Source organism: Orycteropus afer, unplaced genomic scaffold (genome assembly GCF_000298275.1).
Source record: "Orycteropus afer afer isolate SDZICR_OR568_19922 unplaced genomic scaffold, OryAfe1.0 scaffold00105, whole genome shotgun sequence".
NCBI classification, from domain to species: domain Eukaryota; kingdom Metazoa; phylum Chordata; class Mammalia; order Tubulidentata; family Orycteropodidae; genus Orycteropus; species Orycteropus afer.
In genome coordinates, this window is record NW_006921692.1 from 3,856,635 (window position 1) to 3,869,191 (window position 12,557).

The following is a 12,557-nucleotide window of genomic DNA, read 5'->3' on the forward strand; positions in this document are numbered from 1 at the left end:
CAGTGTTTCGTTCTGCTGTGCATGGGGTCGCTATGAGTCGGAAACGACTCGAAGGCACTTAACAACAACACAACAACAACATACACATTTGGAAGCTGGAAAATGAATCAGGAAGACCAAAGTAGATGTGATGTCTTTGAATTGTGATATTGGTAAAGAATACTGAAAATATTTTGGACTTACAGAAGAAAGAACACATCTGTCCTAGAAGCAGTGCAGCCAGAATGCTCCTTAGAAGTGAGAAAGGCCAGACTTCATCTCACCTACTTTGATCTTTTTCTCATAAAAGACCATTCCCTGGAGAAGGCTATCATGGTTCGTATAGTAGAGGCTCAGCAAAAAAAAGGGGAAGACTCTCGATGAGATGGATTGGCACAGTGGGTGCAATAATGGGTTCAAGCACAGCAAGGATTATGAAAATGGAGCAAGATGGGATTGTGTTTTGTTTTGTTTTGTTTTACATAGGGTTGCTTTAAGTCAAAGTTGACTGGAAGGTACCTAACAGCAACAACAACAACAACAACATGGTAAGAGCAGGACTATGTGGATTCAAATATTAAAAATAGTTCAAATAATTAGTGTAGCTAATGTCTCCTAAATTTTATTTCTTCTTTTTTTGTTAAGACTTCCAAATTATAGATGGGTGTACGGCTACCTAAAATTAAGACAACATATTCCAATCTCTTTTTAAGCTCAGAGTGGCCAGATGACTAAGGTCTGCCCAAAGGAATGTGATGTAAATAACTTCTACATAACAAGTTTAAAGAAGAAGGAACATGTTTTATCAGTCCCTCATATCACCACAACTTTCTATGGTAGAATGAATACCCACTGAGCAATTATACAGATAGGCAATACCCTAGTGGATAGTGAAGCAATGTTAAACATGGATTCTGGGTTTGTAATTCCATGTATCTGCCATACAAACAGGAGCTCTGTAGGCATAATGCTTAAGGTATTTGACTGCTAACCAGAAGGCTGGTGGATCAAACCTACCAGCCACTCTTCGGAAGGAAGATTGGGCAATCTATTTCCGTAGAAATACCACCTTGGAAACCCAAGGAAGGGTCACTGGATGGCAGTGAGGTTTTTTTTTGTGTTTTTTTTTGCCATACAAATACTGAACTACCTATCAGACTTTGATGTCTTTTTTTAAACCACTGCACTTACAATCTCTGTGTTTCAACAGCCTAAACTATATGTCAATTAACACTGAGATAAACAACCCAGGTAGTAAGTAGATATAAATATGTTACACTATCAAGAATTTTCTTTGACTTGGACTAAAGAGTTGACTAAGCCAAACCAGTAATATTCTATGTGAAGAGTGAGTGTGTGTGTGTGTGTATATGTGTAGGGACTGTATATGTAAGTGTGTGTGTATATTATATTAAAAGGATAGAGAGAATTTTTGGGATGATCAATGAGAGTATTTTTCTTTTAATTTTTCTTTCCTTTGTTACTTTTATTTATAAGAGTACTTATAACATAATGAAAAAGAAACATTTGATTGAACATTAAATTCACATAATTTCATAAATTCCAAATTGTAATTCTCTTACCAATAATTACTTTGTTGTAATACATGGTTACAGAAATTCAATCAAAATGGAGAAGTTCTGAAAACTATGTAGAGAAGGTGAATATTAATTGTGTTGGGAATATTCTAGTATTGAATTTCCTGATTTTTAGACATTTGTTTTCTCAGCAATATTAATATACTCATGCTTACTTTGGGTTGCCAAATCATTTATAAAAAGGTTGTTTGTGAACAAACAAGAAAAATTAAGCCCCCAATATTAACTAAATAATATCTTGATGAAGATTTTAAAACAGTTTGGATAGCGTTTTTCTGCTTAGACGTGATGTCGCTGTGAAATGTGAGGATAACACTTCATGTGTTACTATTTGTTGTGAAGTGATTTAATAAATGTTTAAACAAGGCATTACCACGTTGACAGCATTTCTTATTATGGAATTGCAATTTTGATATTGATTATCATACTAGGCTTCCCAATCCTTCCTCCACCCTGAAAATGTGTGGACATATATGCATGACCCTCAGAGGGTGCTAACAAACTGTGTTAGTCATGGATGTTTGTTCTCGAGTTTATTTCTTTTATATGTCAAAGAATGAAAAGCAATGAGCTCTTCTTTCCACACTGAAGAAGTAGCATTCAAAGGAGGGGAAAAACTGTGATTAGTATGTACTCATCTGCTGGGAGAGTACCAGGATAACATCTGTGGAGGATAACAATTCTACATTTCTACAAGTAACTTTGAAAGAAGACGCAGCCAGGGCATCTTGCCTAACGGGTTTCAAACTGCCTAACTGCCTTTCAACTTGCCTAACGGGTTTCAAACTGGCAAGCAAGACGTCAGTATAGCTTAGCTTCTTGACTTCTCAAAGTGAAGACCACAGATTTGCCTTCATGAGCAGAGTTAGATTGGATCAGTAACATTCATTCCTCCAGTGATAATTATTGAACACCTACTAACAAACAAACAAAGAAAAAAAAAAAAAAAAAACTCACTGTCAGTTGGATCTGACTCATAGCAACCCCTCCTTGGGTTTCCGAGGCAGTATCACTACAGAAGCAGATTGCCCAAACTTCCTTCTGAGTTGTGGCTGGTGAATTTGAACCACCAGCCTCCTGATTAACAGTGAAATGCCTTAGGAACACCTACTACATGCCAGATAAATAATGAACTAAATTGATAACATTTTTGTCCTTTGGAAGCTTACTATCAAATGATGGATCAGGATCCTTGTTTTCAGTCCCTATGTTGTATGGTTTTGCTGAGTAAGTTTCCCTCCTTCTATTATCCTCATTATGAGGATGAGAAACCCATTATGACCATTCTCATTATGAGAAACCCTGATGAGTTTCAGCAATATGAAAAGGAGGTGTGACCTAAAACTTGTGTAATACCTTCAGTTTATACAATTTCACAGATGGATGGTCCCTTAAGAAGATTTCCAGGTAAATGGTCATTTAGTTTATGCTCCAACACCTTTTTTTAAGATGTGCTAGATTCTGTCATATTTCTCACAATATATATTAATTAATGTCCAATTGTTCTATATGATTTTAGAAGAAAATTATTTTATCTTAATAGACCCATGTTTAATCCCAGTGATCACCTATGTTTTTTCCTAAACTGAGAAAACTTAAGGAAATATTTAAAAATTTGTTCAGGGACCAGTTGTGAATTTTATTATCAACCTTCTTTACTTTTTGAAAATCAGTACAGTTGCTCACTTAAAGATTTTTGCAATTTTGTCTGTTTTCCAAATTAGCAATAAGAATATGCTTTAGCTGTTCTTTTGTTTTGCGTTTTCTCTGCATCAGAGATGTCCTTACCACCAGAGTTTTTCTACTATATATTGGCCCTTTACTCCATTCTCTTTAAAGAGCAGGTAAATAAAATATCTGTTTTCCTCTTGTCTAGTAAAAAAAAGTTTCAGTTTAAAATAGTGGTTGTAAACCAGGGTAATTTAGGCCCCAAGGAACATTTGCAATGTCTGGAGGTATTTTTTTAGTTTTTTCTTTTTTTTGGGGGGTGGCGGTTGCTAGTAACATTTAGTGAGTAGAAGTCAAAACTCTGCTAAAGGTTTTGCAATACACAGGAAAATCTCTCTGTAACAAAGAATTATCCAGCCCAAAATGTCAAAGTTGTTGAGGTGGAGAAAATTTTATTTAAAACAACTCAAATATTTACTTGTGTTTATTATACAAAAGATTTTAAATACTGTTCTTCTATGTTCCCTTTTGTGTTTAGTTAGATAAGCTACTTTTTTTTTAATGGGCTTAGTATGCTTTCTTTCTTCACTTACCTATTTTTCTATAAATATTTAAATGTGGGCCTAATACAAAGATAAATGTGTTATTCCTGGCTCTATAGTAAGAAAAATCAGGATCTTTGAATTAAAAGAACGATAATGCAAGGTAAAAATCATATCAGAACAGACACAGACATTACCAGAAGACGCGGAGAGGATTGATTATTTCTGACTGGTGGCACAAATGGTTAAGCTCTCAACTACTAGCCAAAAGATTGGCTGTTCAAACCCACCCAGCAGTGTCTCAGAAGACGGACCCGGTGATCTGTTGATGGAAGGTCAAAAACCCATGAAGCAGTTCTACTTTGCACACATGGGGTCACCAAGAGTAATGACAACTGACAGCAGCTATGGAGAAGGTAATATTGGAGGTGGGTCTTAAAGGCTAATTATATTAGAACATAGTTAAGTGACAGAATATTCAGGAAGTCATAAAGGAAGAATGGACATAGCACTGAGGAGAGCTCAAGGGACGGAAAACAAATTGTTGTTTATTTGTTTGCATATGAACATTATTATAAGTTTCTTTTTTTTTCCCCTCCAACTCTTTTGAACTCTGGCATAGTGCCTAAGGCATTTGACTGCTAACCAGAAGACTGGTCGGGACGCTATGAGTTGAATTGAGTCAATAGCAGTAAGTTTGGAACAAAAATTATGTCAAACTTTTATATTGTATATTGAGCAACCTAGAATTATTTATTGGAATCTAAAATTGTTGGGTTCTGTCCTGAATTTCCACAAATATCTTAGTGCCTTTCTACCAGCTGATGTGCTCCATAATCAGTAAATAGGAACTCTCTTTTTTTCCTTCATTTTCAAGTCTGAAAATTCACCTTAAAATGCAAATTCCCACAGCTTCAGATGTCATGATAACCAGAAAATGCATAATTTAGGAGAAGGGCTCAGAGATTCTTCCTACAATTTGGAGTAGAAATAAATTTCAGTCTGAAACAATAAAATCTGATACAAAACATGTTTAGAAAATCTGTAAAAATGTAGTATCACAATGGAGGGGAAATACCTAAACTCTTCCAGCTGGCCCCAGAAGGACAATCAAATTCGTGAGGGGCTTGTTTTAAATCTCACAGTTGTAGACCACCCTCTATATTAACTATTTTGCATTATAATACAAAAGGAAATTTTTTTTTTTTTCTTTTTGCAAGTGTCTTAGGTGGTAATTGTAAAATTAAAGTTTAAAAATCACTGTTCTAGAGGATGAGGGAGTCAAACTACTTAGGCTATGGCCAACTATGATGTCAAAAAGTATAAATAATGAACAGGATTCCAAGAAACATTGTAGTCTTATATGTTTAAGGGAGGTATAGGAGAATGAAGTGAATTATGTACAGTAAAAGGCATGGAGGTGTGAGAAACTGCAGAGACTTAATGTGAAAATAATTATTTGTCTATGATTAGCATTATTGAGGCAGAATTACTGTTTTTTTTTTTTTTTAATAAATGTATTCCATCTACTGTAAATGTAGAGACTTATATGTCTAATCATTAATTACCAAATCAGTTTTTGGGATCCACCTTTACATGGTTGTAGAACTATGCTGTTGTTTTAGAGGTCTCAGAAAAAGCAGAGGTGCATACACATGTAGTATCATGTGTATGTATATCACTCTTTCCCCTTTTGTTGAGCTAACAATAAGTTAAGAACTCTTATTACCTATAAGAGATTTTACCTATCTTTGTCTGCTGTTGACATAGAACCTTAAACTTATGATAACTTGAATTATGTGTCCCTATTTTTATTATCTATGCGTAAATTTTCTGATTTTACGAAATCAGGAAGGGAGTGCATCAGGGGTGTATTCTTTCTCCACACTTATTCAATCTATATGCTGAGCAAATAATCTGAGAAGCTGGACTCTATGGCATCAGGATTGGAGGAAGGCTTATTAACAACCTGGGATATGCAGACAACACAACTTTGCTTGCTGAAGGTGAAGATGATTTAGAGCACTTACTGATGAAAATTAAAGACTACAGTTTACAATAGATTACACCTCAACATAAAGAAAACAAAAATACTCACAACTGGACCAATGAGCAGCATCATGACAGATGGAGAAAAGATTGAAGTTGTCAAAGACTTCACATTACTTGGTTCTACAATCAATGCCAGTGGAAGAACTGGTCAAGACATCAGAGGACATATTACATTGGGCAAATCTTAGGCAAAAGACCTCTTTCAAGCACTGAAGAGCAAAGATATCTCCTTAAAGATTAGCATACACCTAGCTCAAGCCACGGTATTTTCAATTGCCTCATATGCATGTGAGAGGTGGACAATGAATAAGGAAGATCAAAGAAGAGTTGTTGCTTTTGAGTTGTGGTGTTGGTAAAGAATGCTGAAAGTACCATGGTCTGCAAAAAGGACTAATAAATCTGTCCTGGAAGAAGTGCAGCTGGACTGCTCCTTGGAAGTGAGAATGGCCAGACTTTATCTCAACTACTTTGGTCATGTTGTCAGAAGGGACCATTCTCTGGAGAAGGATGTCATGCTTGCTAAAGTGGAAGGTCAAAGAAAGAGGTGAAGGTCCTCAACAAGATGGCTAAACACGATGGCTGCAGTGATGGGCTCAGGTATAGCAGGGATAGTGAGGCTGGCACAGGATCGGGCACTGTTTCGTTCCATTGTACATCACCTCACTATGAATTGGAGATGACTTGATGGCACATACCAACATGACATGTCTCAATTTCATAAATAAAAACCTATTGCCCTCGAATCAGATCCGACTCATAGCAATCCCTCCTTGGGTTTCCGAGGCAGTATCACTATGGAAGTAGATTGCCCAACCTTCCTTCCAAGGAGTAGCTGGTAGGTTTGAACCACCAGCTTCTGGTTAGCAGTCAAATGCCTTAGGCATTATGCCACCAGATACTTGTTTTATGGCCTAGATATTGCATTCATATATTATTTTGTCACTGATAGCATCTTCAAAGATTCTATTCAAAGATACAAGGTTCAAGACTAGGTTCAAAAGTACAGGGTTTAGGACTTCCAGTATAGAGAGACACAACACAGTTCATAACAAGTGGAAGACAAGGGTTTTGCATCCAGCTTTTTATTATACTTTAACTATTCTTTAGCACAATTATTTTCTATCAGGATTCTGATATCTATCCCACCCTGTATAGTGATGATTTATGGGATAATCATTTAAAACACTTAGCCCAAGAGAGGCCCAATAAATATTAGTCCTCTTTTCTTCCCCTCCCCATGTAATAGTATTGATTAAAAACACTTCTGACCTCCCTATAAAAAAGAAAAAAGTCAAACCCATCACCAAGGAATTGATTCTGACTCTTGGCAATCCCATTTGTTATAGAGTAGAAGTGCTCCATAGGGTTTTCTTGGCTGTAATCTTTAGGGAAATGGATTGCCAGGCCCTTCTTCTGTGGCATCACTCAGGGTTTCAACTACCAATCTATAGGTTAGTAGTCTACCTGGTGGAAATAAAGAGTAGAAATTACCTTGACGTAATATGGAAGATCAAAACATTTCTTAATATGGATAATGCTCCCTGTGGACCCTTCCCTAAAACCACAAACCAAACCTTTTGCCATTGAGCCAGGTACGACTCATGGTGACCCCATGTGTTATGGAGTTTAACTCTGCTTCATGATAAGAAGCTCTGGTAGCATACTGCCTAAGGCATTTGACTGCTAACCAGAAGGTTGCCCGTTCAAACCCAGCAGTCACTCTGTGGAAAAAAGACTGGGCAATCTACTTCTGTAGAGATTTACCACCTCGGAAACCCAAAGGGGGTCACTATGAGTCAGAATCGACTTGATGGCAGTGAAGTTTTTATTTTATTTTATTTTATACTATTTATGGAAGTAGAGTTTCAGGACTTTATTCTTCAGTGCTTTTCTGTGGGTTTGATATGCCAACTTTTAGGTTAGTAATAAAACTCAAACCACGTGTATTGCCAGGGACCAGACTCGTCCCTAGAGGAGGCTTATGTATCCTTATACTGTTCAACTTAGACATTGTATTAGCAAAAAAAATGTTGGTGAAATGATAAGTTGCTTCCTAGCAGATATGTTAAGATTCAGTACCTGGTTTTTGCTTTTCTCTTTTCCCTTTGCCACATACCAGGCAGTGCTACATACTGGGGTGACTTCATCATCAGCCTGAGGCCAGGAGAAGACAACAGAGCTAAAACTGACCTGCAGTGAACACATGTCATGAATGAAAAAATATATTTGTTGAAAATATGGAAATTTTGTTGTCACTTTATGTCTTATAAGCAAGCCTCACAAGAAATTTTTGAGGAATGAATAGTAAGCAGTACTTGACCGGAGCCCATGTGAAGTACAGGATTGCCACTTTTCTTCTTAATCCTTTCCTGTCCAGGGAAGTAAATCACAGTGGCCTCTCTTCTCAGACCTTGTCTTGTCTCTTCGCATGACGCCCTGTCATAACCAGCTCTGAGAGAATGTATATTATTTGAGACTCTCCAGAAATTATTATGGAATATTGAATAGATTTATTTTACATTTGCATATAAAGCAAACATTTGGTGGGTCATATCAATAGATACTGCTCTGCACAAATAGAACAGAAAATGAGAGTTGCACCTAATTTAGAGGGATAAAAGTTTGGAGGGAAAGTTATTGTTGTCAAAGCCCAGGTTGTTGCTGTTAGGTGCTGTGGTAGTTAAAGTTGTGTGTCAACTTGGCTGGGCCTGGTTGAATGGCTGGGCAGCTGGTGGTAGTTATTCCCCATGATGAGACTGGCAATCACCTTCATGGTGGGACCTACCACAAGCAGCTGAGCTTTAGGGATGTGGTCTGCATCCCATATATAAGAAGCAGCTATGGGAATGGTCTCCAGCTTATGGCATGCTTGACCCCTGCATGTGGCCAAGTCATTGTTTAGCAGCCTGTCACGCTCTGCATGTTTGGGACTTTTAATGGACTTGAATTAACAGTCTGCCGTGTGGTTTGGTAATATAGGAGCTATGCCTTGTTACTTGTTGACCTTGGGTTTGTCAGCCTCAGTAGCCAGCAGCTGAGTGAAGAAAAGCCTTCAGCTTCAGTGGGCTGGGAGAAGGAGGCAGAGCTGAAGCCCAAGGTTGAGGGGCATTCCTCCAGTCCCCAGAGCCTGGCACTTTGAATTCAGACTTAAAACCTCCAAATTGTAAGAATAAACTCCTTCTTGTTAAAGCCATCCCAATTGTGGTATATTCCTGTCACAGTGACACCAGGTAAACCAAAACTTGCTGTCAAGTTGGTTCTGATTCACAGCAACTACATGTACAACAGAATGAAAACTGCCTGGACCTGAGCCATCCACATGATGTTTGAGACCATTGTTGCAGCCATTTGTCATTGTGTAAATACATCTCATTGGGTGACTTCTTTTTCACTAACTCTCTACTTTACCTAGCATGTTGTCCTTTTCAAGGGACTGGTCCTTCCTATAACACATGCAAGGTATGTGAGACGAAGACTCACAATCCTTGCTTCTATGCAACGTTCTGATTATATTTCTTCCAAAACAGATTTGTTCATTCTTCTAGCAGTCTATGATATATTTAATATTTTTGTCAACATCTAATTCAAAGGCATAAGTTCTCCAGTCTTCCTTATTCATTGTGTAGTTTTTGCATGCACATGAGGCAATTACAAATACCATGGCTTGGGGCAGGTGCACCATAGTCTTCAAAGTGACATTTTTGCTTTTTAAAACTTTAAAGAGATCTTTTGTAGCATATTTGCCCAATGAAATATATCATTTGATTTTTGGACTGCTCCTCCCAAGGGCGCTGATTGTGGATCCAAGTAAAATGAAATCCTTGCCAAATTTAATCTTTTCTCCACTTACTATATTGCTTATTGGTCCAGCTGTGAGAATTTTTGTTTTCTTTATGTTGAAGTGCAATCCATATTGAAGGCTATAGTCTTTGATCTTCATCAGTAAGTGCTTCAAGTCCTTTTCACATTCAGCAAACAAGTTTGTGTCTTCTGCCTCTTGGTCTATGTTTGGTTCCTCATGAGCAGAATGAAGTGTTCTGGAGTTTCTAGTTTTTGCAAAGTTATCCATAATTTTCTCTTATCCACACAGTCAAATTCCTTTGCACAGTCAATAAAGCACAGGGAAACATCTTTCTGGTATTCTTTGTCTTCAGCCAAGATCTGTCTGACAGCAGCAATGATATCTCCATTTCATGTTCTCTCCTGATCTGGCTTGGATTCTGGCAGCTCTCTGTTTATGCATTGCTGCAACTATTTTTAAATTATCTGGCATAAAATTTACTTGCATATGATATTAATGGTATTGTTCTATAGCATCCACATTCTATTGGATCACCTTTCTTTGGAATGGGTACAAATATGGATCTCTTCTAGTCTCTTGGCCACATAGGTATCTTCTATATTTTTTTTTTGGCATAAACAAATAAGTACTCTCAGCAACGTATCTATGTTTTGAAACATCTTAATGAGTATTCCTGGATCCTTGTTTTTCACCAATTCCTTCAGTGCAGCTTGAACTTCTTCCTTCAATACTATCAGCTCTTGATCATATGCCACCTCCTGAAAGAAGTGAACATCTACTAATTCTTTTTGAGAGAGTGACTCTGTGTATTCCTTCCATTTTCTTTTGATACTTCCTGCATGGTTCAATATTTTGCCCATAGAATATTTCAATATTGCAATTTGAGGCTTGAAGTTTTTATTCAGCTAGCTTGGGAAATACGAAGCATGTTCTTCCTTTTGATTTCCTCACTTCATGTCTTTGTACAATTCATTACACTACTTTCCTTTTTCTTTTCAGGCTGCCATTTGAAATCTTCTAGGGAGATCTTTTACTTCATCATTTCTTCCATTTGCTTTAGCAACTCCTCATTGAGGAGCAAGTTACAGAGTCTCTCCTGACATTCATTTTGGTCTTTTCTTCCTTTTTTTTTGGCTTTTTAATGACCTTGATTTCTTCGTGTATGATGTCCTTCATGTCATACCACAATTCATCTGGTCTATGGTCCCTGGTGTTCAATGCATAAACTCTCTCTTTCAGATGGTCTCTAAATTCAGGTGGGATATAATCAAAGTCACATTTTGGCTTTCATGGATTTGTTTTAACTGTCTTCAGCTTCAGCATAAACTTGTATATAAGTGATTGATGGTCTGATCCATAGTCAGCCCCTGACCTTTTCTGACTGATGATACTGAATTTTTACAATTTTTACAGTACCTCTTTCCACAGATATAGTCGATTTGATTCTTGTGTATTTCTTCTGCAAGGCCTATGTGTATAGTCACCATTTATGTTGTTGAAAAAAACGTACTTGCAATAAGTAAATCATTGGTCTTGCAGAATTCTATCATGCAATCTCTAGCATCATATCTAATTCCAATGTCATATTTTTTCCAACTACTGATACTTTTTTTGTATTTTCAACTTTTGCATTTTAATCACCTGTATTATCAATGCATTTTGATTGTATATTTTGTCGATTTCAGACTGTAGAATTTGGTAAAAATCTTCAATTTCTTCATTTTCGGCTTTAGGGATACTTCCAGCATCACAGTGACAAGGAAGACACTACAGTAGAACAAGCTGACTGATCAGACAAGTGGTGCGTTTTGTACATGGAATCCTTCAATATTATAACTTGAAGCTTTAATTTTTTCTTCACCTGTTTCAGTTTGAACAAGGCTGAGAGTGTTCTTCCTTTTTGTTTCTGTTTTCCAGGTCTTTGCACATTACATTATAATACTTTCCTTTACAATAGCTAAAAGATGGAAACAACCTAGGTGTCCATCAACAGAGGAATGGATAACCAAACTATGATACATACATACAATGGAATACTATGCAAAGCTAAAGAATAATGTAGAATCTGAAAAACACTGCATAACATGGATGAACTTGGAGGACATTATGCTGAGTGAAATAAGTCAATCACAAAAGGACAAATATTGTATTAGTCTGTTATTGTAAAAGTTAAGGAAAGGTTTATCTATAGAAGGAAATTTACTTGTTGGTTACCAAGGGTGGTAGGGGAGGGGAGGGAATGCTGTTAGATAGATAGAGATAAGTATTGATTTGGGTGAAGAGAAGGGCAATGTAACAAATGTGAGTGACCAATATGGCAACACTGAGGATGAGAAAGACATAGAGAAGTACATGGGAGGTACAGACAACAAAGATGAACCATTTTGCACATACAGTACTGCATTGTCAGTGAAGGCATACATGGGTATATGGGTGGATAGATGGGAGGAAAGGCTGAACGATTAGGTATGTCTATGAAATGGGGAGTGTATCCAAGAACATACATAGTGTTGGCAGACAATGGTCCTATAACTTTATGTGAATGATCAGAATTCCCAGGTGTATAGTAAAGATGACAAGGGGCAAGGTTGTGGTCACTGCTTAGTCACAGCCAGCTACCCAGAGGTACTGAGTAGTTGAACCTGTGGGCTTGGGACCATAGTCGCAGGGGACATCAAGCTCAATTGGCATAACATACTACACAAAACATTGTTCCACCTCCTACTTTGGCGAGTAGCGACTGGGATCTTAAAAGCTAGCAAGCTGCCATCTAGATGCAACAATGGATCTCTCCTCATCCAGAGCAAAGAAGAATGAAGAAAACCAAAATTCATGGAAACAATTAGTCCTAGTGACTGGTACATCATCCAATCTGCAGCCTATACGACTATGAGACCAGAAGAAGTAGATGGTGCC